This window comes from Chamaea fasciata, unplaced genomic scaffold (genome assembly GCF_029207755.1).
Source record: "Chamaea fasciata isolate MVZ Bird 193981 ecotype frontalis unplaced genomic scaffold, bChaFas1.0.hap1 SCAF_15, whole genome shotgun sequence".
Classification (NCBI taxonomy): domain Eukaryota; kingdom Metazoa; phylum Chordata; class Aves; order Passeriformes; family Sylviidae; genus Chamaea; species Chamaea fasciata.
The window spans coordinates 11,402,650-11,428,052 of NW_027094100.1; the positions used below are offsets into that span (position 1 = coordinate 11,402,650).

Here is a 25,403-nt window from a genome sequence, read left to right on the forward strand (position 1 = left end):
CAGAACAAATGTCATGTAATCACTTTCTTAATATATCCAAGCTTCTGGGTGATATTTTGGCACTAAATAGAAGCGTTGTAAATGCTTGTTGCATCCTACAGCCCTGACCCAATCGAGCAGCTGAGTGCCCTTGCTGTTCCAAGCTGCAGCTGCATTTTCTTTTCAAAGATCAGAGGCATTTACAGCAGTGCAAGTCTCCCACCCCCCGTAAGGATGAATCTTGGCGTGGGAATTGCCTCGGTAAATAAGGTGCTGATAAAGAACTACCAACTTGAGATCTTGTAAAGGCAGCGACGTTTCTTGGAGGAGTGCAAAGCTATTTTCAGCTGCTGATTTGCTCACGGAGCATAAATGTAGGCATGATGAAATACGCAGATAATGTTTCATAGTAACCATCTGATAGCTAATAATGGCGAAGAAAAATAGAGTCGTAAGTTTGGCGTGGGCTGCAGTTTTAGTGCCATTTCCTTCTGCAGCTTGTTACTACTGGCTGTACCTGCTGAGCAGCAGAGACGTAGTTGCAAAGCGTGCCAAAGACAAATAAATTCATTTTCACCTTTTATGCTCGAACAGGTTGCTACCCCACTGCAAACAGGTTGTTGCAGCCTTGTGTTCTGTAAAAGGAACTGCAATGTCAGGCCTGCATAACTGCGTCACACCACGGAGCACCACACTCGGTGGGAAGATGTTTTGGCATACATTTACATAATAACACACCTTGAATTTGCCTATGCAAAACAGATCGGGTGCGATTCACTAATGTGTGAGCAAATTTTGCAAGGGACCTCTTTTGGAAGAGCAGCACAGTTTGGTGGTGGGGTTGTGATTTCACATTTTGTGGGTGTGGGACGAGCTGTGGAGTTGCTGAGGCTGGGGGACAAACAGTGACAAGGTGCCACCAAGAACGAAAGGTGAAGAGCTGTAGTCCAAAGGGCTGGACTTGATCTCACTGCTGTCAGTGAGACCATTCAGCATCAATGGTAAGGCCTGAAAGGGAGATGCTTGATAGAGGTAGAGAAATTCTTCCTTTTCAGGTTGTCCGTGTCACTCTCTGGTGAATCAAGATGAGGAAGAAAACAGCCCAGGTGGTTTAGTTGCTGTCTAACTGTTTGCAAAGGTTTCTCAAACCCTTCCCTAAAGCATCTGCTTTTGCTGCTGTCTGATTCAGCTTTATGGTCTAAACAGAGCACTTGTCTGATCTGCTATGGCAAATTTCAAATTCTGAATATCATACAGGATGATCCATATGTAAACAGCGATATTCTCTGTAAGGCATTTAACTTCCAGGCCCTGGGCATTTTCATGGTTTTAGGTGCATCCCTTTGAAACTTCTGCTCTGCTAATCAGTGAAATATTCAAGGATCTGTCCAGCTAAGGAATGCAGGTCACTGTGAGCACTGAAGGCCAGTTGTCGTGTTATCTTCATCTGCAATTCTTGTACGAAGAATGCTCAGTGTTCTCTTCGCTCATAACAGCAATACTGACCCTGCCCCTACACCTGTGTGCTGTGATGACCCGGAGGGAACAGTCAGAGTGTACATGGCTGTGTGTGGGCTGTGTGTGCACAGAGGGTGCAGGGCAGCCTGTGTGATGCCCGGAATTTTCACTTGCCTGTGTGGAATATAAAGGCAGCTGTCTGTGTGTGCAGCTGGAGTGAGTTAGCACTGACAGCAGAAAAGGGGAATGTTGCAGAATGCCCTCGGGGGGAGCGGAGCACCCTGCAGTGACAAAACCTGTCCTGGTCACACCACCTGATGTGCAGGAATCAGCAGCCACTTGCCCTCTGACACTGGCTTGGGATGGGAAGGGTGAGAACGGGCGAAGATGTTGCTTATTCATGTAACAATTTGTGTCAAGTAGGCACTTTCTTGTTCGTTCCTTTTGATCTTTTTTACATACCCTAATTATGGATACAGTCTTGACAAAGATGATAAAGGGCCTCAGGGGTTATAAAACAGGAGACGAGGTTAAGAAAATTATGTTTATATTCATTAGAATAGAAGAGATTAAGAGGGGTCGTGACCAAGGTGTACAAAATCCAAAAAGTATCAAAGAAAAAATGATGCCACCAGAATATTTAAGAGAGGAGCTGTGAAGACAGGAGTAAGTGGAGAGCAGATGGAATTTTGAGTGGAATTGGTTGTGGGACATTTTTTCAAGGGTGTTGCTCTTGTTGAGGAAAATTAACTTGTGCTAATCAGTGGGCTGTAGGCAGACAGTTTAGGGCACAGATGCGTACTTAGCCAGAATTATAGGATACATCATGTAACTTCTTTTTGGAATGTCTGAGTGGGTTGGATGTGGGTAGAGAGTAATGGATTAACAAAGGGATTCCCCTTTTGTGCTCGTTTGGAATAATGAGCTGGGGTGCCAAGTGTTGGAAGAGGGAATGTCCCACGTTTTCGTATGGAAAATGCTTTGTGCAAACTTGTTAACTACAGCAGTACTGTGGAATAGAGGTTCTATGCACAAAGATAATATTGGGGGAGTAGCACGGCAAAGAAAGCTTTTCAGTAATGTATATTGGTACAAATGTGACAAACCAAAGATGTGTGGCCAAGAACACCACCAGCTGTGCAGCCACACAGGATAAAATCAGAAGGACATAGAGGCCAAATCAGTTATGGCTATAAAAGGTTATGAAACGACTTACAAACGCACTGGAAGTAAGAGGAAGGCAGAAGTCCATCAGGAAGAAAGGGAAGCAAATAAACGGACTAGAAGAGAAGACAGAAATACAAAATGCCATTATTTTGCACTGCTCTTCACACAAAGGTTAATAACTGTGTCAGATCTGTAACTGTTCCCTGTAAAAGGGCTTGTGAGGAAAGGCAAGAACAAGATAAGGAGTATTTAGGTAACTGTGATATATTTGGGTCAGTGTGGCCTTATGAAATGTACCCACTGAATTATTTACAACTCTCAGAAGGTTATGGAGAATAGGGCAATTGTCAGAATTCTGGAGGAAGGCAAACATAGTACCTGTCATCACAGAGGACACTACAAGGGAAACAGAGATTTGTAAATACCCAAGAAGATACAGGGCAAATTACCTGAGAGCACAAACCTGTGAGCAGCATGTAGTAACTGACATGCTTTAAAGCCCAAACTAATCTGATTTCTTTTTCTGATTGTGTGACTAATACCTGAGAGAGGAGGAAAGTAAAAGCACTTCGTAACCAGGAGTGTGATGCTCACATGAGCGTCATGTTCTCATACCTGAGAGAAAGCTCAGACTTGTGACTGTCAAAGTTCTTGATTAGTGGATAAATAAATCACTTTTAGCAGAACTTCATATGCCCAGGTAGCAAGGATTTCACTGTGCAACAACTACCGCTGGCTATACACCTGGCTTTAACAAAGTCTTAAAAAGAAGTATATTAATGTTTAACTCAGATGTTATTGGACATTTTAGCTGTGGGATGTGAGAAGTATCTGCCTTAATTATTTTGATCAGTTGTTTGAATGATGGACCAAAAAGCAGGATTCCCAAGTGTGCAACTTTCCTGAGGGGAGGTAATGTGGGGAAGGGGACAGTACTGGCACATTCAGGACTATTTCAGAGCAGCTGCTGAAAATCTGAGTCATGGCCTCTTGTTACCAGACTCAAAACAGGTGGACAGTTACCTTCATAACAGAACCAACATTTCACAGTCTGTATGACATGGAGCAATTTATGCACTGGTAAATCCAGTTACAGTCCTGATTTAGAAAAACACTGAAGCATCTGCTTAAGTTTTTGTCTGACAGGTTTTAACAGGTGCTAAAAGCTCTTCCCTGAATGAATTGCTTTGCTGAATCGAGACCCAATCAAGCATATGCTTGTGTTAGGAAAAGGATATATGCAGTGCATAAATTCTCTGAAGGAGGGAGGAATATACATTAGGATATTTTTAAATGTCTATTTTTATAAATGCTTTCTCTCAATGGAAATTGCACAGACTGCAGTACCGTCCTCTTTGCTCTCTCTCCAGCATCCCTTTCCCCAGTGTATTTACTATGAAAGAGCTTTGCCGTGGGCCACAGCCTGTATTGCAGTGGAGTATCACATACTGAAAACTTACCTCACATCGTGCAGGAATGTGATGGGTGGGTGGAGGATGGGGTGCTAGAGGTAAGCCTTTAAAAACTTTTCCTAAATATAATTCTTTTTAAACACTCCTCAGGCTTTTGCATAAAGATTGCAGAGTAGGCATTTCAGCAGCTTTAGACGAGCCCTGGATTTATGCTCGGTAATAAATGTATCCATAGGGTGCTGCGTTGTTGTAATGATAGCAAATGACAGTAAAATTAGGAGAATTAATAATGACCCAGCTGGAATAATTTAGCAGTGTGATAAGTAAACTCTAACCTAATACTCAGCGTCCTGGCAGAACTATTTACAAAGCACATTGAATGCAGGAGTCTGAGGGGAATCTTCTATAGAAAACAAAGTGAAACCCTAATCACAAACAAATGCCATAGCATGTCATTAAGAGGATTAAGTGGCTTGAAATTGATGTCTAAGGCATTTTGGTTGATTGTTGCTAAAAATACCACATGCTTGACAATTATCTTCTGTTTGCCATCCTCTCTCCTGCTAGTTGTCTGTCATGCAGTATTAGCCTTGTTTACCACCCCTGCCTCATACCAGCTCTTTATCTATGAGTTTTGCAGCTTCCTGCCAGAGCTGATCTGGAATTCACAGTCTGACGTGTTGGCACTGGTTGGTGCCAAACCATTAATACCTTGATAGCAAGGGAGAGGCCAGGTTCAGCCAACACTGGGCTGAAACCGAGATGGAGCGGCACAAAACTTCTGGAGTTAGCTTTTTAAATAAAAATACTTGGGTTTTAGTTTGAAATGCTGTATTTTCCCTAAGAAATATTTTTTACATTGGAGTTAACATAGTTCTTTAAAAAAATTTACATTGCAGTGACGCATTTTACAAATAAATGAGTTTTATATGGACTTGAACTCATAATAGCTTTCTGAATAATTACTGTTTCTGAAACTTTGACCTTTGGTCTAAGTAACAAATTTTTAAAGGTAGAAAAATTCTGTACTCTGCCCTGCTTAGTGTTTCTTAGCTATTACCTCATTGGTCTGTGCTTTGCTCAGAGGAAGAAGCTGCAGATGTATTTAGGCAAGTCACATATTTCTGAGGGAGAGCCTTGAAAGTAGCATCGTTGTGTCTGAGTGAGTGTCACCATATGGATCATTTCCGATCTGCTCAGGCTGTCAGTGAAGGAAGTGTTGCACCAAACTCCCAGATACAGAGAGGAGCCGTGGCTGCTTCCATGACTGTTCAATGTGTGTAAGCTGATTGCAGCCCTGAGCAGAAGAGGCAGCAGGGAAAGCCCCAGTCTTGATTTAAAGCCAAGAATTAGTGGGAAGCCTTGCACCCTGTGCAGGTGGCCGTGGGAATTGTGCACGAGGAGCCTGAGGGTGGGAGCCTTCACCTGCAACCCATGGGATGTCCTGGATGTGGGCGTGGAATAGCTCCAGCTCCAAACTTATTTAACATTCTCTCTTGAAATATCACCCCTTGTCATTCTGGGGGCACTGAATTATCCTGTCAGAAAATGTGTCTTCAGCATCACAGGTTGGGTGTGAGCAAATTCTTCTGGCTTTTCCTCCTTTGTGTGTAGTGGCCATGCAGTGCTGGGTTATACTGAGCTGTGCTGCTTTTCTAGTCAGGGAGAATTGGCACTGAGAGATACTGGCATGTCTGCCCTGTTGGCAAGAGGACCAGTGTCCTGCATAATTTGAGAAAAGACAGAAGTTTTATTGTAGTGTGAGAGCTACACATGGACAAAGAAACCTCAGGTTTTCAGTTAGAAGTTTGGGGGTTTGGTTTTTCTTTCCCCTGTATCAGTTTTATGATAATAATAACGACACCAACAACAATACTAATAAAAATAACTGTTCTGAATCCAGCCACGTGAGATGCAGATATTTAAAGCCAGATTACTGTCCCCCAAGACTGAGGTTCAGACATCCATGTTTCTGGGCTGCAGGCAGCTGCAGAGGAGTTGCAGGAAAAAAAGGTAAGGACAACAAAGTTTTAAACTGTGGTTCAACCCATTCCTTCTCACTTAAGGTGAGATGCCAAATCCACTGACCTACTGTCTCTCTTTCATGGATGCTTCTGCCCTTTCTTGGCAATACAATTACAGCATGGCTGGAAGTTCAGACTGTAATCTGGATGTAATCATCCTGTTTTGAGGACGCCTGAATAAATAAATATTGATTGAAATCCTAGTTACTGTCTCCATGAGTGCTGCCTCAGGGCTGGCTCTTCAGGTTAACTTGTGCACTCTGCAGACCCCAGTCAAAGAGGGTTTTTGCCCAGGCCTGTGGGAAAATGAAAGTGACAGAAGTCCATCCTGTCTCCTGCTGATGGCCATGGTGCTGCAGCTCTTCAGTGATCCTGCACCTGCTGGGAAAGTCACATGTTTTAGGAACATAAGCAGGAAGGGAAGGTGTCTGCTTGGTGAAAGGCACTGCCAAATGGAATCAGGATTTGCGTCTAGACAGCAATCAAAATTAGCCTTTCATCCTACATCAAGGTAATATACAAATTGTTCTGTAAGCATTAGTAAGTTAATGGTATTACTTTGAGGATGCATGCATAAATAGGCATTGAATATATTTGCTATCTTGCAAATGGAAATGAAGCCAAAATACCAGCAAAGGTGGAGACTCCTCACTACTGGGTTTTCTTAACCCTCCTGTTCTGGCTGTGAGCTGGATTGTTTTGGGTCACTGTTTCCCTTTTCAGCTGATTACCCCAGTGTAATCCTACATTCAGTGAGCATTTAGATGACCAGGTGAGATGCAATCTTTATAAATTATTAAGCCAGTGGAAGTCCTTCACACTACACAAAGAATTTTGGCTGCAGAGCAGTAAAGGAGCTTGCTCTGAGTCACAAATGGCATTTTTATAAAGGAAAAAAAAATAAATCTTTTGAAAAAACGAAATGGAACAGTCTATAAATGAAAGAAATGTAATTGTATATCAGAGCAATCCATTAAACACAGACAACCTGCTGAGAGATGCTACAGTATCACTCACTCCTCTGCAAGTCAGTACATAAACTTGTTTTTAATTTTTTTGGCAGACTTATGAAGCCAATTATCCTGGTAATAAATATTCAGCTTTAATGGGCAAGTAAATAATTAATGTTATTGCCTTTGCAAATTTAGCTTTTCAGTTATAAATTAACATAATTAAAATAGTAATGTTTCAGTACGCATTTTACCAGCCAAAATCTAAATCAAGCAATTAAACTGTAGGTTTTTCACATCAAATGAGTTGAGTTTATAATGATACAAACTGTGGGCATGAATTTGCTTTTCCTGGTCAGATTTATTACAAAAACATGAAGAAAAAATATTCTGCAGTAGATGTAATCAAGTATATCATTTGAAAAACCATTAATATATACTTTAACTACTTTTTATTGTCCTTTCACAGTGAAATAGGAAGGGGAGAGCACATTTCCCATGAGTCTCTGGCCCAGCAATAATTGCCTGTGTGTAATTGTAATGGCCACTGTGCAATGGCTGTCAGTGCATTGTGGCTGTCACATCTCTTTGGATTGACTGGAAAACCACAATGCACAGTATGGATCTGAAAAGGAAAAAAAATACTCTGTAGTCATTAACTTAAAGAACTCCAGTCTGAGTTACACAGACTGCAAATCTGATCATACACTTTTCCTCCTCTACTTACTGTTTTATACTTTTTTTGTGAGGAGCGTGTGCTGTCCTCCCATGTCAATGCTCCAGCTTAGTGAGCAATCAGAGCAGAAAAGCTTTTCTTGGTATGGGGAGATGAGTTGGTAGGAACCTGCAGCTATTTCTACTCTGAATGCAGCTCAGAGCTGGTGAAATTCAACCCTTTCAGTAGTTGATCCCCAGGAGCAGAGTGTGTGGCTGTAACTTCAAGCTGGCTCAAGGGTTCAGGAGGTTGCATCAAAATTTCTGAATTTTCTTGTGAGACGCAGTGAAACTATATGGCTTCTGAAAATTAGAAGTTTCAGAGACATCAGACTGTAGGAACTTGAGCCTTTCTCTATTTTTTTTTTAAACTGGGGATGTCACAAGAGCATTTCAATTTGTATGAGTGGTGTCAAGTTTGACTCTTAAAAAGACTACATTTTGTTAGAAATGGGAAAATCTCAGAAGCGACTCTGACATTCATCTGTAGACAAGGACACACACAGATGAAAACCTGAAGTCTGAAAATTTGGTCAGAGAAGTCCTGAAAGCTTTTACTGAGAACCCAGAGCTATAGACATTCCTGGTCCTGCAGTCTTCACAGATTATAATTTATCATGGGCTGAACAGTCTATTTATAGCTCCTCAGAATGTTTCTAAGAGCAGCATTTTGCAAACTGCCAAAGGTTTGCAGATTTGTAATGAGAAGAAGTCCTCGATGCACAGGCTTGCCCACATCCAAACCTGCTCATTGACATTTCTGCAAGCTGTCATTTCATAGTCCTTTTGTGTCCCAGAACCCAGTGGGCAAATTTATCCCTGGCGAAAGCCCACTGGAGTCACTGAAGTCACACCAAAGATAAATTCAAATCAATGAATTTTATTTGAGTGCTGTTCAAACTGCTTACAGTGCTGTGCAGATAGATGGTTAAAGGGCTTTTTGCAATATCAAATTGTTTAAGCTTTAGTGGACTAAAGAAAAAAAATTACCTTTGAGCTGAATTTGTGTTAGTTGGCTTAAACACAGAACTGCAGTGTGGTTTTGACAACAATATTATCTGGAGTTTTAGAAGCACTTTAAGAAGAAGAAAAGCACGCTAAACTCTCATGCATGTTATCTGTGGGTTCATATTTCCAAAGGTATTTTAACTGGACACAATTATGTGCTGGTGTGATGAACTGTGGGTGGCAGAGCAGCAATGCAAACACCTGATGGCACAGGCAGTTCTCTTGTAAGCGCTGCTAACTCTGTGTGTCAGTGTGCACCTGTAGGAAATACAAATTTTTATCAGTGAAAAGTCCAATTTCTGTCTCAAATGCTGCCCTGTTAGACGTAGTTTTAATCTGTATTTAATTATTGTACTTTAGCCGTGTCTAGATTTAGATGGGGTTGTGGTGTCCTGTATGGTTTCTTTGCCCATGGTGGCTAAATGAGTCTTTTCATGTCATGCCAAGCTCTGCCTGGTTTAATGACGTATTTCTGGCTGGGGTCTAGCCCTGGAGCCAGCAGCCTTGAGCCGTGTCTGACAAGAATCCAGCCTATTGTGAAACAAGGGTATTCCAAACTCCCCGACGTTCGATTGTCCCCTTTTAGCTGTTTTGGTTTTCAGCACAAATCAAGGATTGCTCTGAGGCACCTGATCAGGCACTGAAGGCAGCTCAGGCACTGCTGTTCAGGCTGGCTCTGCCAGGTGCTGTATTTCTGCGCCACTCTTTAGGATTTACAGCACTTTAAGGAAGCGTTTCCCCATGGAAGCACTGTGACACTGCCTTGTTTTACGGGTGAATTAGAGTATTTCAGGTATTTGCTGACTTTGTCGAAGTCCAGCAAATCTTCTCTCTCTGAGAGCAGGCAGCAGGAGGTGTTTCCATGGGTGAACTCGAGATGTCTCCCATGTGGAGGCTGAGGAGGGATGTTTGTGTATGTTTGGAAAGGGGAGAGAACATTAAGGGAGTTGTGATTTGCAATTCCAGTGAGAGTAGAGTGCAGCCAGTGCCAGAAACGTTGGGAAGTTTTATCTAAGGTGCTCCAAAGGGAGAGAGACCCTGAACCAAACCAAATTAAATTAAAAAAAAAAAAAAACAAAAAAACAACAAAAAACAAACAAACAAACAAAAAACGGGCAAAAGCACATTTGAAGAAGATACAGAGAAGTCAGTTTTGGGTGGCAAAATAGAAATGCACTGAGTTCAAATGAGATGAAAGTTAATAGTGGTCAAGTTAATGCCTTTGATAGAGAAGTATAGTATGTGTATAAAAAGCTTATGCTCTGATGTCCTGATCCTGGAATAGGATCCACCTATGTGCTATCAGCTGTGGTAAAGAGATGGAAAGGTATTGGGTCCTTCTAGCAATGAACAGCATTCTTCGACCTGAAATGTACTTGAATTACAGAACATAGAAAATACATCCCACAATAGTTTCAGGGCACGTACTTTGCTTGGGTAGAAGTTTTTATTGGGATGGATCAAAAAATGTTTTTTCTCTGGTTAGCATAGTTCTGTGTTGTCGACAAATTTTGTTTCCCTTGGGTCAGCTGAGGGTCTCACAGCACATCCCACCCCTGCAGTGCTGTGGTTGCAGAGTGGAGCCCTTGCCCTGAGAACACCCTGGCAGAGGTGTGTGGATATGTGAGCTGCAGGAGGAGAGGGGAAGCTGGAAATGTGATAATCTGTCCCAGCTTTGGCAAAACATCTGTCCCAACTTTTGGAAAACATCTGTCCCTGGCTCAGTGTAAAAGGAATGAAGAAGATAAAGGAAAAGAGAGGCACTGACTTTGCCTTACCAATGAGTTAAGGACTCTGGATCTTAAATTTGGAAATTAAGCTTTTTAGTGAGCTGGGAAACAAGTAAATGTTGATGCCCTGCACTTGGGGCTGGAGGAACTTGTTTGAAATTTGTGATGAAGAGACCTGCTTGAGCCAGTAACTGGAAGTGAGACCTGTAGTTTAACTGTGACACTGAGTGACAGGATTGTTTCCTTGTTAGAGTCCCATTTTAATCTAGAGTAAGAGGAAATCCACTTAGATATTGTTCCATCAGTGAAGGCTGTATCACACAGCTGCCTCTGGTACAAACCTGTCAGCTCTTGTTGGAAGAGCTCGGTTCATTTTGTTACTCGATTATTTTGATGGTCTGTCCGGTTCAATGGAAGCTGGTTGCTACTCACCACTGAAATGAGTCCAGCATTGCTTTTTTCCCCCCACAAATGTGCTTCCAACCCTTTGAAAGCATTATTTGACAAGGACATATGCATTGCAGTGACTCCATCGTTGCTTTCAATTGAACTGGCAGAAGAAACAATAATCTCCGGAAAGAGCTTCAGTGCAAGGGCAGATGTAAATGTTTGAGTCTAAGGAGCCCAAGAGATCTTATTTTATAGTCTGAGCAGACTGTAATAGTAGGAGTAATAATAATAAAAACACTTAATTGTGTAATGCAGTGTTGGCAGCTGGAGAGCTAGACAGTAACCTGCAACTTAATGCTTTTAAACTTGAGAAGCAGTTTTGGTTAAAACAAAATGCCTGCTGAAGAAAGGAGTTTATATTATTTCAAATTGGAAGTATTTCCGTGGCATTTCTTGGGTTCATTTTCAGAAAGTATTTACTTGTGTGCAATAGCAGAAAAACCTGTGCAGTGTCATAGCATTTTCTAACACAGGAAGATATTAATTACACTCTTGAACCTCATAATGTAACATTGATGCTACTATGATGAGAATAGTTCCTTCAACAAGGATGATTAACCACTTATTTCCTTTTTCCTGGATACCTTTAGTTTGTACTGGGAAAACAAAAATCAGTGCTGACCTTCAGCAGCATCACAGTATTCTATTGTATTAATCTCAGTCAACATATTCTTCATTTTATTATTGCCTGCATTCTATAAATGAGTTCATTTCTCTTCTCACCACCAGCCCCCACCAAATTTCTAATGGTGGGTGTTAGCACTTGAATTGTACCTCTCCTATTTCACTGTTTGTTTTGTTGGCAAGGAAGGGGAAAAAAAAAAAAAAGCCTCCAAACAGCTGAGTGCCAGTAGTGCTGATGACTTCTGTTTTATTTATGTTTTGCACTGAGCCATGGTGAATGATAAAGTGTGTCTGGGACACGGCTGTGGGCAACACTCTAAGTGTTACAGTTGGAATCATGCCAGAGTTGCATTGCTACCAATTTTTTACCATTGGCCTTCTGTAAGGAGGGATTCAAAGTCTCGGTTTATTCCCTCCTTCACCCGTGTCACCTTTGCAGTGAATTAATGTGAGATCTTTACCGGAGATGATGGGGTGAGCTGTCGCTCCCACAGCTTCCCCCAGGACTGGAGCTGGGAGGAGTCAGGAGCATCCTTTGGGATATCAGGGAGCTTACCTTGGAGCTGGAGCCTGTGGTGGGGTTGTGCTGGTGCTGTCCTGCACCTCAGCAGGAAACTCTGAGCTTGGTCCCAAGGAAAAGGCAAAAAGCAGCAGTTGTTCCCTGCTCAGCTGTGTGGGGACTCATGTCCGAGGCTGTAATTAGAAGATATACCTGCTAATGAATTGGTGTAATCCCCTGCTGTGCTCTGAGTCTGATGGGGAATCTCTTTTCCTGCCTTTGCAGAGGCAGGTGACCTTGCTAAATACTTAGCAGTAAAAATGTGTTTTCCCTTGCCTGTTTCACAGCCTTTCTTCTGGCTCTGCCAGTGGAGATCTTCTTTATTAATTGAAAATATTTACCCATGTTTAGTTTTAGGGAGAGAGGGAAGTTAGAAGAGTAAACACAAACATGTTCCATGTGTGTCATACACATCTACATGAATGCACTCACATATGGAATTCTGATTTCTTGATGGCCACGCTAGCAATAAAAATAAAAGAAATTTAATATTTAACCAAGGAGTTATGTTTTCAATTATTTTTCAGTCACCAGCCACTTTAAATATTTAATCTTTTCTACGCCCAACTAATTTACTCAATTGCAGTTAGGTAGATTGTAATTAATTTTTGATGAGACAAACTAATACTAATTTGAGTATCTACTACACTGTAATATTTGCTCGCAGATGTGTTGTTTGGCTTCTAGACACCTCTTTTTTGCCCCTGCTGAAGTTGAAAATGCCCGTCAATGTTGCCACAAGGCCCAAGCTGCACCTTAAGCTGTATGACACACAAATATAAGGATGAGTGTGCTGAGTCAGAGGAGGGTCCAGCCAGTTCCTGTCCTTCCCCCGACAGGGATCAATCGTTGATGCCTAAAGACAAGAATCAGGAACAGGGCAAAGGTACAGCAAGGCTTCCTGAGAGAGAGAGAGAGAGAGAGAGGCTCCCAGACTTCATTGATTTGTGGCCTGGAAACATCCCAAGATAGAAATGGTGTCTTCAAATTTAATATTTGAGCTTATTTGTTACAGCTAAAGTATATCGTTATTTTGTATAATTCATGCTTTTCATCAGCAAAGGACTGAGATTCCTCCAAGGGAAATACTCTCTTTTTACTGGAAAAATGTCTTGTCTGCCTTTTCTGATTAATGGGAACATCCATATGCTGGCTTTTGTGAGTGGAAGAGGGATCTGATACCACTTAACTATGTTAACTGAATGTAAAAATCCAAAGTGGTGGGATAATGGAAGTAATTTGCAGTTTGTCGGCGTGTTCCCTCTGATCAAAGGCAAGTGGGGGAGCACAGCAACTTAGAAACAACACAACAAAACTCTGGGATTTCTAGGACATGGGGCATTTTTTACGAGTTCAGACTTGGTTTTGTTGCAGGTAGGAACAGTGCCAGCTCCTATGGCAGGTGCAGGCTGAAATGGGTGATTTTTGTGTCAGGGATCATATGGATTTGGGTTGGAAAGGATCTTAAAGACCATCCAGTCCCACCTCCTGCCATGGGATGGGACACCTTCCACTATCCCAGGGTGTTCCAAGCCCTGTCCAGCCTGGCCTTGGACACCTACAGGGTTGGGGCAGCCACAGCTGCTCTGGGCACGCTGTTCTCACTCTGCAGCTCTGGGATGCTCCCGAGGCTCTGGCCTTGGCAAGAACTGCCCAAAGCCAAGGGGGTCCAAGAAACATCTTGGCAGCTCTGTGATGGGCTCTTCAGGGTCTGTGCCTGTGTGAGGGAAACCAGCAAGTCAGGAGTGACATACTGAATGTGAAGGGGTTTTTCTGGGCAGCACAAATGTCATACATTGTAGGGTTGGGTTTTTTTTATTATCTGTTTTCTTTTTTTTTTCCCTTGTATGGTTCTCAGTCAACACAAATTGACTGAGGGTTTCCATGCATTTACTTTTTTTTGTAGCTTTTTACTTCATTGCTGACTAGGATGGTCCCTGGCCTGGCTCCCTGCCTCTGTGTTGTGTGATACACATCAGCAGAGTGTGAAGGAAGCACATTGCCTTCAGGCTGGAGCATCTGCACTTTGCTGCTCACTGGAATCCTGGCCATTGATTTAATTTCATTAAGTTGCCCCATCTCAGTTGCATCATGAGAGGTGGGAATTGTAAGCACACTCACTGCATTTTGTCATGCATAAAGTTGTTTTCACCTCCACATCCACACCTCCTGTTATTTCTCCTCCTTCACGTTGCTGCATATTCACTGGCAAACTGTACTAAAGAGGAACTTTCACAACCCCACGCCTCCCAGCCTGAGCCCAGGCCCCTGCACTCAGGTTGCAGTGATGATCTGGTCCTGTTCCTGGTACTTCCTCTCCTCAGCTGATGCTCTGGGTACTGCACAAAAATGTAGCACTGATTTTCTTTAGTGACTATTCTGTGTTACAATTTACGAGTAGAAATGAAAAAGTAATTGCAGCTGTGGTCTCCAGAGATAAAATCCCTTAAAAGCAGTAGAATTAGGTCTTATTGCTGCCTGCAGATCAAACTAGTGCAGCATCAGCCATTCCTATGCCCATAAGTCACTCAGCAGCCATTTCAGTTGGCAGTCTGATTTTTCATGGTTGTCCTGGAAGAGGGCAGGAGCTGTGAAGGTCCACTTTTGTCCTTCATGTCTGAGTTCAAGAGAGGCAGGAAGTCTGCAAATGTGTGCAACAATCACCCTGTCTCCTGTTGTGGGTGTCCCGCAAGGTGCTGTGAAGCCTTTAGGGGTGTATGTAACATAGGAGGTCCAGTAAAGTAATTAGTGCTAAATAAAGTAAATTTATTTGGCTGTTCTCATCTGTGTGACTATGCGTGCTGTGTGGACTTCAACAAAAAAGGAAAAAAAAAAAGAAAAACCCATTCTGTACATTTGTGTGTGTGTACACACACACACACACACACATATATATATATATATATATAAGGCACTATGATGCTAATTTGCAGTATACACAGTTTCATATGCTGGTTGCTGAAATCTTCCTTCTTGCAAGCCCCAAACCTCATGTGTTTTCCAGATAGGTGTAACCTCTTCATGGGTTCAGGGTTTCTTGTGAAGGTGTAATGGGATTTTGTGGTACTTCAAGCTGCCGTGGGCTTTCTCCTCTGAGGGAAACCTCTTGCATGTCTCTGGTGGTTTTTCCCTTTGCTTTTTATAAATTTCCTAGGGAAAGTTAGAGTATCTTTGTGGCTGCTGAGTTAATCTTAGAAAAGCATCTCTGGGTGTGGTTTAAGGATGAGTCATGGATATATCTGACATAGGGAGCTCAGATTCTGCTCTTTCCTCAGTCCTCACCCCTTTTGTGCTGCTGTGCCCAGTTTTGCTTGACAGGCTGTATTATCTGGGTGGGGGAAGGATGATCCTTTGAGTGTTTCCCAGCTGGCAGAGATTAGGGGGGAGCCTTTGCACTTCTCGGTGCTGCTCTGAGGTTTCTTCTTGCTGGCAGTGCTGCTGCTGGTGGTCGCCTCCATCGCTGTCTCTCTCCTGGTGTCTGCACTGAGGCCCCACGTCCCTGCTCAGTGCCAGGGTCTGACCTCTTGGAAACTCTGGAACATCTAGCAGTGACAGTGGGGTAGAAAATGTGGTGGTGCTGAGCCCCCTGCTCCCAGAAAACCACATGACAATTACAAGCCTCTGACAATTGCATTGGAGACAGAATTTTGGGAACCGCAGAGTGTTGGGCTGCAGTCATGACTTCCCATCTGCTGTGAGCTCCTAAGCTTTGAATTTCTTCAGTAAGAACCATTTTATTGTGCAGAGTATTAAGACTGAGGTGATGTCTCTGCTTTTAATATGAAAGTCCTGTTATTCTTCAGAAATGCCATAATGAATTAAAATATTCCCTGTGGAGAAGTGCATTAGTTACTTTTGTGTTACGATATTGGACTGGAATAAAAAGCAGCCGGGCTGTCATTCATTTCCTGGTCTAGGGACATTATAAAAGTACTGTAAAGCAAGAATAGCTTTGCACCACAGTTCTTGAATTCAGTGATTGCCCTCTGAAGGTGCCACACATGATGGATTGTCACAGACTTTCTGTCCTGCCTTGACATTTCATTCCTATCCAATGTTGTCTTGTGTTCTGCTCTGAATCTGCCAAACAACTGACCCTAGAATTTAATGCCACACCTTCTTCTCTTTTCTTTTTCTGAGCAGCATCTTCCGCAGCTGAGGCTCTGAAATACTGGAGGACACTGCATCTTCCTCAGGGACAAGGGCAAGGGAGAGCTGGAGCCTCTGGGGGGCTCAGAAAGGGATTGTGGTTGGTGGTCGCCTGAGGAACTTACCTTCACCCCAATGTTGCTCTGAAACGAGTCGTGTCCAACAGTCAGGTTTGGTAAGGTATGTATTTTTTCCCCCTGCTCTTGTACTTTTGCTCTTTTCTGAATGTCTACATGTGGGGAAAGGAGAGCATTAGCAACCTTTGAGTTTTTTGCTGTATTCATGCCATGCTCATACGGTGTCTGTAAATAAGCTTTGCTCTGCCTGAATTTAGAAAGCGTTCACCAAGAATGGAGTGTTTTTATTGTCTTGGGCTTGAGGGGGTGTCTGTTTCTGTGAAGCTCTTTATTGAACAAAATGCTCGCTGATGGTTGTGTGTTGCTGCTGGTGATGGATTCTTGGTGATAGGAATCCATGTTTTGAAAATCCCACCTGTTGTGTTTCACTAATGACTGTAGTTCTGAGGGTCAGAGACGGGGAAAAAAATAAGGAGATGAAATATCCCAGTTGTAATTCAGCCCTGTGCTTTCCTTTGTGCTTTGTTTATTCTCACTGTTTGCAAAGGATGAAAATATCACTACCAATTTCCTGTATAATCGTATTCCCCCTTTGTTGTGTAGCATTTAAAATTTCTGCCTGTGTGAGTGTTCTCATACCCACACAAATGTTGCCCTGGCTGTGCAGGAACTGTAGCAAGAAAATATGCGTCCATTTTCTGACAAGAAACTGAAGGCCAGGACGTGCTGAAGATGGTGCTAGACGAGATTTCAGGGTAATACAGTCTCTGATTCTATGGCTTCTTTTACCTAGGTCAAGTTATTTCTGTGAAGGCAAAATTCTCTGATTCAAAAAAAAAAAAAAAAGACAACCAAACAAACAACAGATTTAAAGCAATGGTTCCCAGATCTCAGTAGGGTGGTAGCAGATGATATTATCCTTTTTCATTTAGCACATGGGTATTGACTTCCTTTATATGACTGAACCAACACTATAATCTTGTTGAGAAAAGTACAGCTGCAATGCAACACCTGTGCCTGGTGTCAGTGGAGGAGCAGGGAAAAGAAGTCAAGACTTTCTTAAAAGCCTCTAAAATAAACCACAATGCAGGTGAGTGTGTATTAGTTCTCCTGCTTTTGATCTGGTTGCACTTGTCATGTTAGCTCTGGAAATTGTGGGCTCAAATTCTTATGCTCCAGCAGAGCTCTGCCAGTGTCTGGCAATTGCAGGGAAAAGTTGGTTGGAATAGCTTAAATTGGGTGCTTAACTTTTAAATGTTGAGGGTCAAGAAAGGTCTGTTCCAACCACAGCATGTGCTGTTAATTTGTACAGGAATTTCAAGCAAACAACACGGTTGCCAGGGCGAGGTTCCTGTCATTACAGCACAGCACAGCTCTGCTTCTCTGCCTGCTCTGGTTTCTGGAAGAAGAGCTTGTTAAACATTGCTCCTGCCTTTATTATCCTCTTCACTTCTGTTTATTCCCAAGCTTCTGCTCTTGTGATTATAACACTTAAAAGGGAAGGTTGTAGGAGAGGTATTTCATAATCAAGAGAGCTTCTTGACTCTCGCAGAGAAAAAAAATCGGCACCGTTGGAATGTAGAAATCACAGCGGTTTTGTTTATTCCTTGTTTGGGTTTGAGATTCCTGAGTTGAAATATGTAAATCTTCCTTGCAAGGAGGGTGTGAGTTTTGCTGGGTGCCCAGGGTGTCCCAGGGTGTGTGAGGATCTGCTCCAGAGCTGTTGGTTGCTGGTGTGACCGTGGTGCTGCTCCTGCCTTGGACATAGGGAGTAGTAAATGAGCTCCTCTGTCATTCCTGAGCCAATCCAACTCTCACTCTAAGGTCTGTACAATTGATTTGCGTGAAACTATTATTAAGGCATTAAACTCTAGGTTGGACTTTGATTATACTTTTGCATTTTACTTCGTGACCATCAGATCTAAAACTTGGTTCTTATTTAAATCTCACTCTTATGGAAACTTCATTTTTAAGAAGAACATTGCAGGTTGAGATGATTCTGCTAAACTGTAAAGATTTGGCCGAACTGTTGCTGCCTATTTAAGTCGATTAGGCCTTTCTTTGTTGGTTCTCTTCATCTTGGGGACTCGTTATTACCAGAGTACTTGACTGCCATCAACTTTATCTGTTCCCACAACACCCTTGTAAGACAGAAGTGCTACTTATCCCCATTTTGGAAATGGTGAATAAGAAACAGAGTCACTTCTAGGTCACTTTTAAGTGGCAAACATCTGTCCCTGATTTTCAGGCAGTCTAAGTACACAAGCTGCATCCCACAGCTGCAGGCACACAGCCCTGGCAGAGCACAAGATTTGGATGTGGATCTTTCTGAGGTCACTGCTCCCACCTAATCCAGTTCCTTCCATGTGTCCTGCTCTCCCAAATAGAGAGGGTTTTAATTAAGCGATTACAGTAACACTTGATGACATCGGGATTCAACGTTTCCCTCCCTATCTCTACTGAAAACTGAAACATCTGCTCAATTAATGTGAGCTGAATTCATTCATCTTTGCAGCAGAGTGTTTGCTCACGTGAGATGAGCAGATTCCCTTTTAGCAACACCATGAAATTGTGCTGATGGTAATCTTATTGTATGAGGAGTTAGTTTAAATGGATCTGCAGAAAACGTGCAGAGCAATAGTTTTTTTCTGAAATTGCTCATTTTTGGATTAGTAGTAAAATGCTCTGTTCGTCTGAAAAGGCACATTTAATAAATATGTAAGAGAAATTTTTAGGTAGGCATTAAACATAGTTAATAAATTTTATCTTGCAAGTAGAATTGGAAAAAAACCTGTTCATTTAATGTGTTTTATGGCTCTCATAGCGATTAATTGTCTTCATTACATGAACATAAATCCTCAATGTAGTTCACCTTTCTCAGATTAATTGCTATGGAAATTTTCCTTCTGCTTTGTTTAGACTAGTAATATTATTTCTCTTTTCTAAAAGTTGAATCTCAACGTCACATTTTTTACCTTTTCCAGATGTTCTGTAAATCAGTTCCAGTTAAAAAATCTCTGTGCTCCAGGCCAGTGCAGAGGGGGTGTTGCAGCTGTGATGTTCTGATCAGCTGAAGCAGAGACTTCAAGCCCTGCTTGACCTGCAGCAGAGCAGTGGGCAGGTCTCCTCTCTCATTCATTGGTCTGATAAAAACCTCATTATTTCTTTCTTCAAATTTTTCCTGTTTCTTATATGATTTTATTTATTAAATCAGGAAAAAACCTTCTGATTTTACATGCCTCTGGGTTTGGCTCTCACAGTAAGACCTTAATGCAACTTTTCAGCGTCTTTGCTGAGGGGTACAGGTGGTTGTGTCTGAATATTTGTCAGTAAAATTGTCCCCCAACATTATTGGGGGAAAATTTTGGTTGGAGCATCACAGGATTGCTGCTTGAATTCCCAAAATCAAATTAAAAGCTGTATTTTGATTAAAGGCTTTATTCCCCTGGATTGAATTTTGCACACCAAACAGGACAAGAGGACAGCATACAGGATTGTGTTTTACATGTTTTTTTATCAGTGCGCAGACTGAGCTTGTTTGCATGAGTAACATTTATGCAAATATTTTCTAGTGTTCCTCTGGACTGTTTTGCCAGGGTGAGGAAATAAAACAGCTATTATATTTTTGTTGCAAGATCAGCAGACTGGCTGTTAAGGTATCAATTCCCTTGATGATGCCACTTCTGCAGCCCCATTCACTCAGCTTCTCCTGACAGGGCTTTTATTGAATCCATCAACCTGACACATATCAAAGCACAATTTCTGATAACAAATATCTTGTTGTAAAATGAATTAAAAGGGTGATAGCAGTGGCAGAACTGAGTTGAATTGCTGAAAGAAAATAAGAAACTCCAAAACCAACATGAGATTCTTAAGATACCGATCACAGAACAGTAATATAATAGTCCTTTACCTGTTCTCCTGAAGTACTGGGAAGTCAGTGGGTCTGTCTGAAGTCATACAAATGACCTTGCTCCTGGGCTGGCAGCCTGTGGCTCTTCCTTCTGCCCTCTGATGTTTCTAGTGGTGCTTCAGAGAGCATGATGAAGTTGGGGTTTGTTTTCTCCTGGAGACCTTTCCCCTGTGAGGACCAGAAGCCTCCTTGTGATGACTCTGCACTCCAGTTGTGCAGAGACCTGGAGACTGAGGAGTGGGAGATGCTGGCTCTGAGTGGAGCACACGTTCTTTCTCTCAGAAGACAAAGCAGTTTGGCGCCCCTTGTCCTCTGCAGAGCTGCTGCTTGGCAGCCCCTGGGCTGTGTCCTGGGCAGAATCCAGCCAGGGTGGAAAGAGGCTGTTGTTTCTTTGGGCTGCAGATGTTTTGAAATTAGCTGGCTCAAAACCTTTGTCTGAGAACAGATTTTCTGTGTCTCCTTGCAGCCTTCTCGTATCTGTTTTGCTCTCTTCACCCTGCTTTTCTATTCCCTTTGGTTTTGCATCTCTCAGCAGCTTCTAGCAGGGCTGCCTTTGCACTGGTACTGCTCTCAGTCTGCCCAGGCTCACTTACCCCTGATTTTTGGCTAGCATGCCCTGTAAAATACCAGCTAATAATAATCATGCTTTTTGCTCTGTGACAGGCCTGTTTTCTGGGTAAGTATCCACTGACAGTTTGCAGCCTAGAAGAGAGGAAGAGGAGGGCAGCCAACAGTTGATGTGGAAAATTAATTATGAACTGCCATCCTCCTGCCATGTAGTTAAGGCAGTTCTGCATTGCAAGCTTTACATCCAGCTGTGTGTCTCCTTCCTCAAATAGTGGGAATGTTGCCAGAAAAAGGCTTAGTGGAGAATGTCTCATATGGGACTGATCACTCAGGGTGCTCTGGAGCCTTTACTGCTCTGCTTTCAGCTGTGACATCACCCGAGGGGCAATTATTTACCTTTTGTTGGATGAATGCTTGGCCTAATTGTGCATCTAAGTTGATAAAGATTTGTGTGTGTTGTGGGGAAGTCACCCATGTCTCCTCTGAGATCAGGGAGTAACATTTTTGTCTTCCATTGTCGTGATGACTTGGTAATGTTCAGGTTAGAGGAGCTGCAGCATTTTATATTTTCATCCTTCAGGATGACATATTTACTTTGTAATAATCCTCAAAAACTGGCCTGGTACATGGAAGAGAGGAGTTTGACAGGCACCAGGCAGCCCTGGGAATGTAATTACCAAAAGGAGCAGTTCTGTCCCTGGACAACCTCAGTCTTAAGGATGACAGAGGCAATTCTGGAAGCTCCAGCACCGTGGGTGGTTCAGGAGCTGTTCTGGTCTCATAATTGAAGACTGGCTCCCACTACCTTGAGCTGAGCACTGCAGAGCCAGCACAGCCCAATCTGAGTGCCAGAGATGCCCTTCCTTAGGGAGCCCTTTAGGATATATGAAAGAGTCTGAAAGAGGAAGGGTTTTGGAAAGCCCTGACAAAATCTGTAAGTGGCTCTTTGGAGCTGAGCTAAGGAAATGAGCATTTGGTGTAACTTTCCTCGATAAAGCCTTTGTTTAGTCCAAAGGGTATTGAAGGGTATGATGGAAACAGCTTTGAAAACCACAACAGTAACAGATGTGAGGTGTTATGGAGATATTTTTCCCTATAACAGTGTCTCTCCAGACCAGAAAAACCCTTTTGGCTGCTCAGGTTTTCAGTTAAGGTACCAGAAGTCTCCACTTCGTACATTTTTATTACAAAATTCATTGTCACAGTTGCTGACTGATTTAATGGTTAAATGAGGGGTGATCTCTAAGAAATACCTAGGATTTTGTAAAGGGCCAAATTGCTGCCTGGTGGAAGTCACTGACTCAAATCATGATGATGTGAGCCTTATCCTCTTCCTGAGCTCTGCCTCCTGATTGACATAAATTCTACTTTCTTTCTAGTGCTGTCATGCTGATTTTTTGCAGCCAGGGGACTGTATTTGGAAGCACAAACCCGTTGCACAGGTTTAGATGTGCTGCAAATAATTATGAATGTCTAATGAAGGGAAGCTAAAACATACTGAAAATGTTTGGAAATAAGAGGGAATGTGTGCAGCCAAGCGTTTGCTGTGAGTGGAGAGTTCTTGTTGGCATCGTTTAATGAGAACTTTCCAGCTCGTGGTTTCTGTGGTGAATATGTAGATAGCAGCAAAACTAAAAAGGCAGGGTTGCTGTAGGTGTGTGGAAGGAACCTTTCACCTCTGGGGTAAAAGGGACAATGAAGTGTGTAGCATTTGTGTTGTATGGGCTGACACCCACACCCCCTCACTCTTTGCCTTCCAGTCACTGGGAAGGGGCCAGCAGAGACCCCACAGCACTGGCCTCCTCTAAACAAAGTTGTGTCTCATTCCTTCACAACACCAAATACCATCTGGTTTTTACTCCTGACTGCCCAGGATAAAAACAGTTAGTTGGGGTTTTTTTTACCTTTTTTTCTGCTTTCTCTTCTCTTTCTCTGTTAGCTGGAGTAAGATAGTTCCATTTCTATCTCTCCAGACAAGCTTGGTGCCTTTGACATGAATGGCCAGATGCCTTTTTGTCCCCCTCAGGAAGTGGTTCCTGATCTTTGTGGAGATTCCCCTCTTCCTTTCTTCCCAGTACTGCTCTGCTGTCCAGTCTCAATGCCGTGTGAGTAGGAACACTTCAGTTTTATGTTAGATGTTGTATAAAGACTTGGGCTTGAGCAGCCATCAAATTGATGTGCACTCAAGCTGTGTTGTGGTGCCATCACCCACATGGATGGAGAAGCTGAAAATCAAAGCATTCTGAATGAAAAAGCAGCTTGAGGGTTAGGACTGTGTCATTTCCGTGGCGGACCTCGTGTCTCTGTCAGCTACTGGAGGTTCTCAGCTCCTCTCCTTCTGGCCAGTCATGTTATGGTGGGTCTCCACCAGCATGCTGGGGAAAAGGAAATAAAAATATAATAAAGATGATTCAAGAAGTTTTCTACAAACCTCTTTGCATTTGATGTGTTAGGTTGGTGGGAGAGGTGATGCCTGACTTGCACTGCAGGGTAACACCTCCCAAAGTGTCCTTGAGTTCGTGACTGAAGTCGGGATGTTGTGAATCCTTCTCTGCACTGCTGTGCTGCCCCCAGGGGTGACACCAAAACAGAGGATCACTGGAACTTTCCCCTTGGAAACAACAACAAGAAAAGTCTTTCTCCTTAGGAAGGCTTGTTGGCACCTGTCCTTGGCTCAGGAGCACGGGAACAAGGGGGTGGGCAGCCCTGCACTCTGCTTGCTTTCTGTCTGGGAGGAATTTCTAGTTGTTAATGATTAATTCAAACGTTTCTTGTCATGAGTACAGTCTGCACAGAGTGATAAATCTGTGGTGGGTTAGAGGTGGAGGTTGCTCAGTGCTGACAATTAGTTTGAGCCACAGGCTTTGCTTTCATTGGCATTTTCACAGCATTAACCTGGACCTTGTCAATTAAAATCCAGACACATTTTGATGAGGGACATCTTCTTCTAATGATAATTGTAATAATAGCACTTTTCTTCATTTAAAACCTGTCAGGCAGGCCATGTTTCCTGGAAAATAACTGCCCAATTTTCAAATTGCCTAAATAACTAGGAAGTATCTTTCAGTTTTTTTCAGCTAACACTTCATCACCAATAACTAAAAGCATATGAGGCCAGAGCTGTTAATCTTCGAACACTTACCAACTTCAGTCAAGGTAATTTGACTTTATCTGCTAAAATAAGCAGGTTTATTAGCCTTCACTTTGGAGGCTAATAAACATTTGATAATTGCCTCAAGTCGTTGATGGGGATTTATCCTATTTAGGTCTTCTATTTGACAGTGTAGCTCCAGAGCATGTCCTAGGCAGTGATCCATTTCTGCAGCTCACCTGTTCATTAGGTGGAGGAGCAAGCTTGGTGTAAAGGTTGATTAGGGAACTTGTCTGAGTTGCACAAGAAGTCTGCAGCAGAAGTAACCCTGGAAATCCTCTGTCTGTTCTTGTGTATTAACTGCAGTGGGTTTTTATGTGTCTTTAAATACATTTAGAATCTCTTTCAGGCCACAAAAATGACTATTTAATAGTTGCAATGGGAGTGGTATATCAGGTTTCAATTGGAAACCCATTGTGGTTTTATTTGAGCATGGCACGAAAAAGAAAAAAGTGAAAATCATGTTTAGTTTTGCATGGAGAAATGCTTTTCATTTTTCTGAATGGTGGTTCATAAAGTGAAATCCTTCACAAGGAGCCAGATTAGGGGAGCAACAAACCATATCAAGTAGAACTATCTAGACCTTGCAATGTGTCTGATCTGAGCTTGTCTATGTGGGTGGAAAATGCTGCACTTCTTTATTAAAACTTGCTTCCTCTTTGGTCCTTCTCTGAGAGGTGTAGAAGAAGGAACTCTGATTAATTATGAGCGCCTCTAGGTGATGACATAATATAAGTGACAATAACCCACCTTATTTCTATAGCAGCTGGAAAAATGTCACCAGTTGTTTGTAGTTCAAAACCCAGGGCATAGCAAGGACACTGGGTAGGAAATCCAGGCACAAAACACTGCACTGAAGAAAGATTGAGGAATGGTAACTGAGAACTAAATGGGCTTGGGCTGCCCTGCCTGTGTTCTAGAAGTCTACAGTTGTGCTTTCAGTCAGTGCAGAGTAATCTCTGTGACAGAGCTTTTCTTTTCCCTTTGCAGTATGAACTGGCAAGCCTGGAATCTGCATTCTGGTGCATATGGAGATCACATTTACAACAGCATAGCTCGAAGGCTGTAAATATTATCAGATATTTTTCCACTGAGCCTCCATCAACCGAGCTGTGTATCTCACTGCTCTCATTTTTTTAAGAGTGCATTAGAGGTGATCAATAAAACCTGACCTACCTTTGCAAGTTAAATAGGTCTGATTTTAAATGGCCAGACTTAAAGAGATTAAGATTTGCTAACAGTGTTATAAAGTGCAAGCGAGGTCCATTTACATGCCATTTCTTTTCCACTTTTGAGGTTTGAATTGCAGCGGAAAATGTGTCACATTGGACATTAAAGCATGGAAGTGGAAGCTGGTGCCTTGTTGAGCATGTCTTTATGTAGGAGCTGCCTTCCTACTCTGCATTTTACTGTGTCTTGCTGAAAACATGTAATTAATAGATGTGCAACACACCTAACTGTGTAGAGTGAA

General features: G+C 42.5%; 1 protein-coding gene across 3 annotated transcripts in view; it reads left to right on the forward strand.

The window, feature by feature from the left end:
- Positions 1 to 25,403, forward strand: part of SGCD (sarcoglycan delta) — a 269,247-nt gene that overhangs the window by 57,243 nt on the left and 186,601 nt on the right. For 2 of the 3 annotated variants that reach the window (XM_066197273.1, XM_066197274.1), the window contains exon 2: positions 16,219 to 16,404. The gene's annotated coding sequence lies outside the window, so the exon portion shown is untranslated. Of the gene's footprint in view, positions 1 to 16,203; positions 16,405 to 25,403 lie in introns of those variants that run through there. The other variant, XM_066197275.1, reaches the window with a different exon arrangement.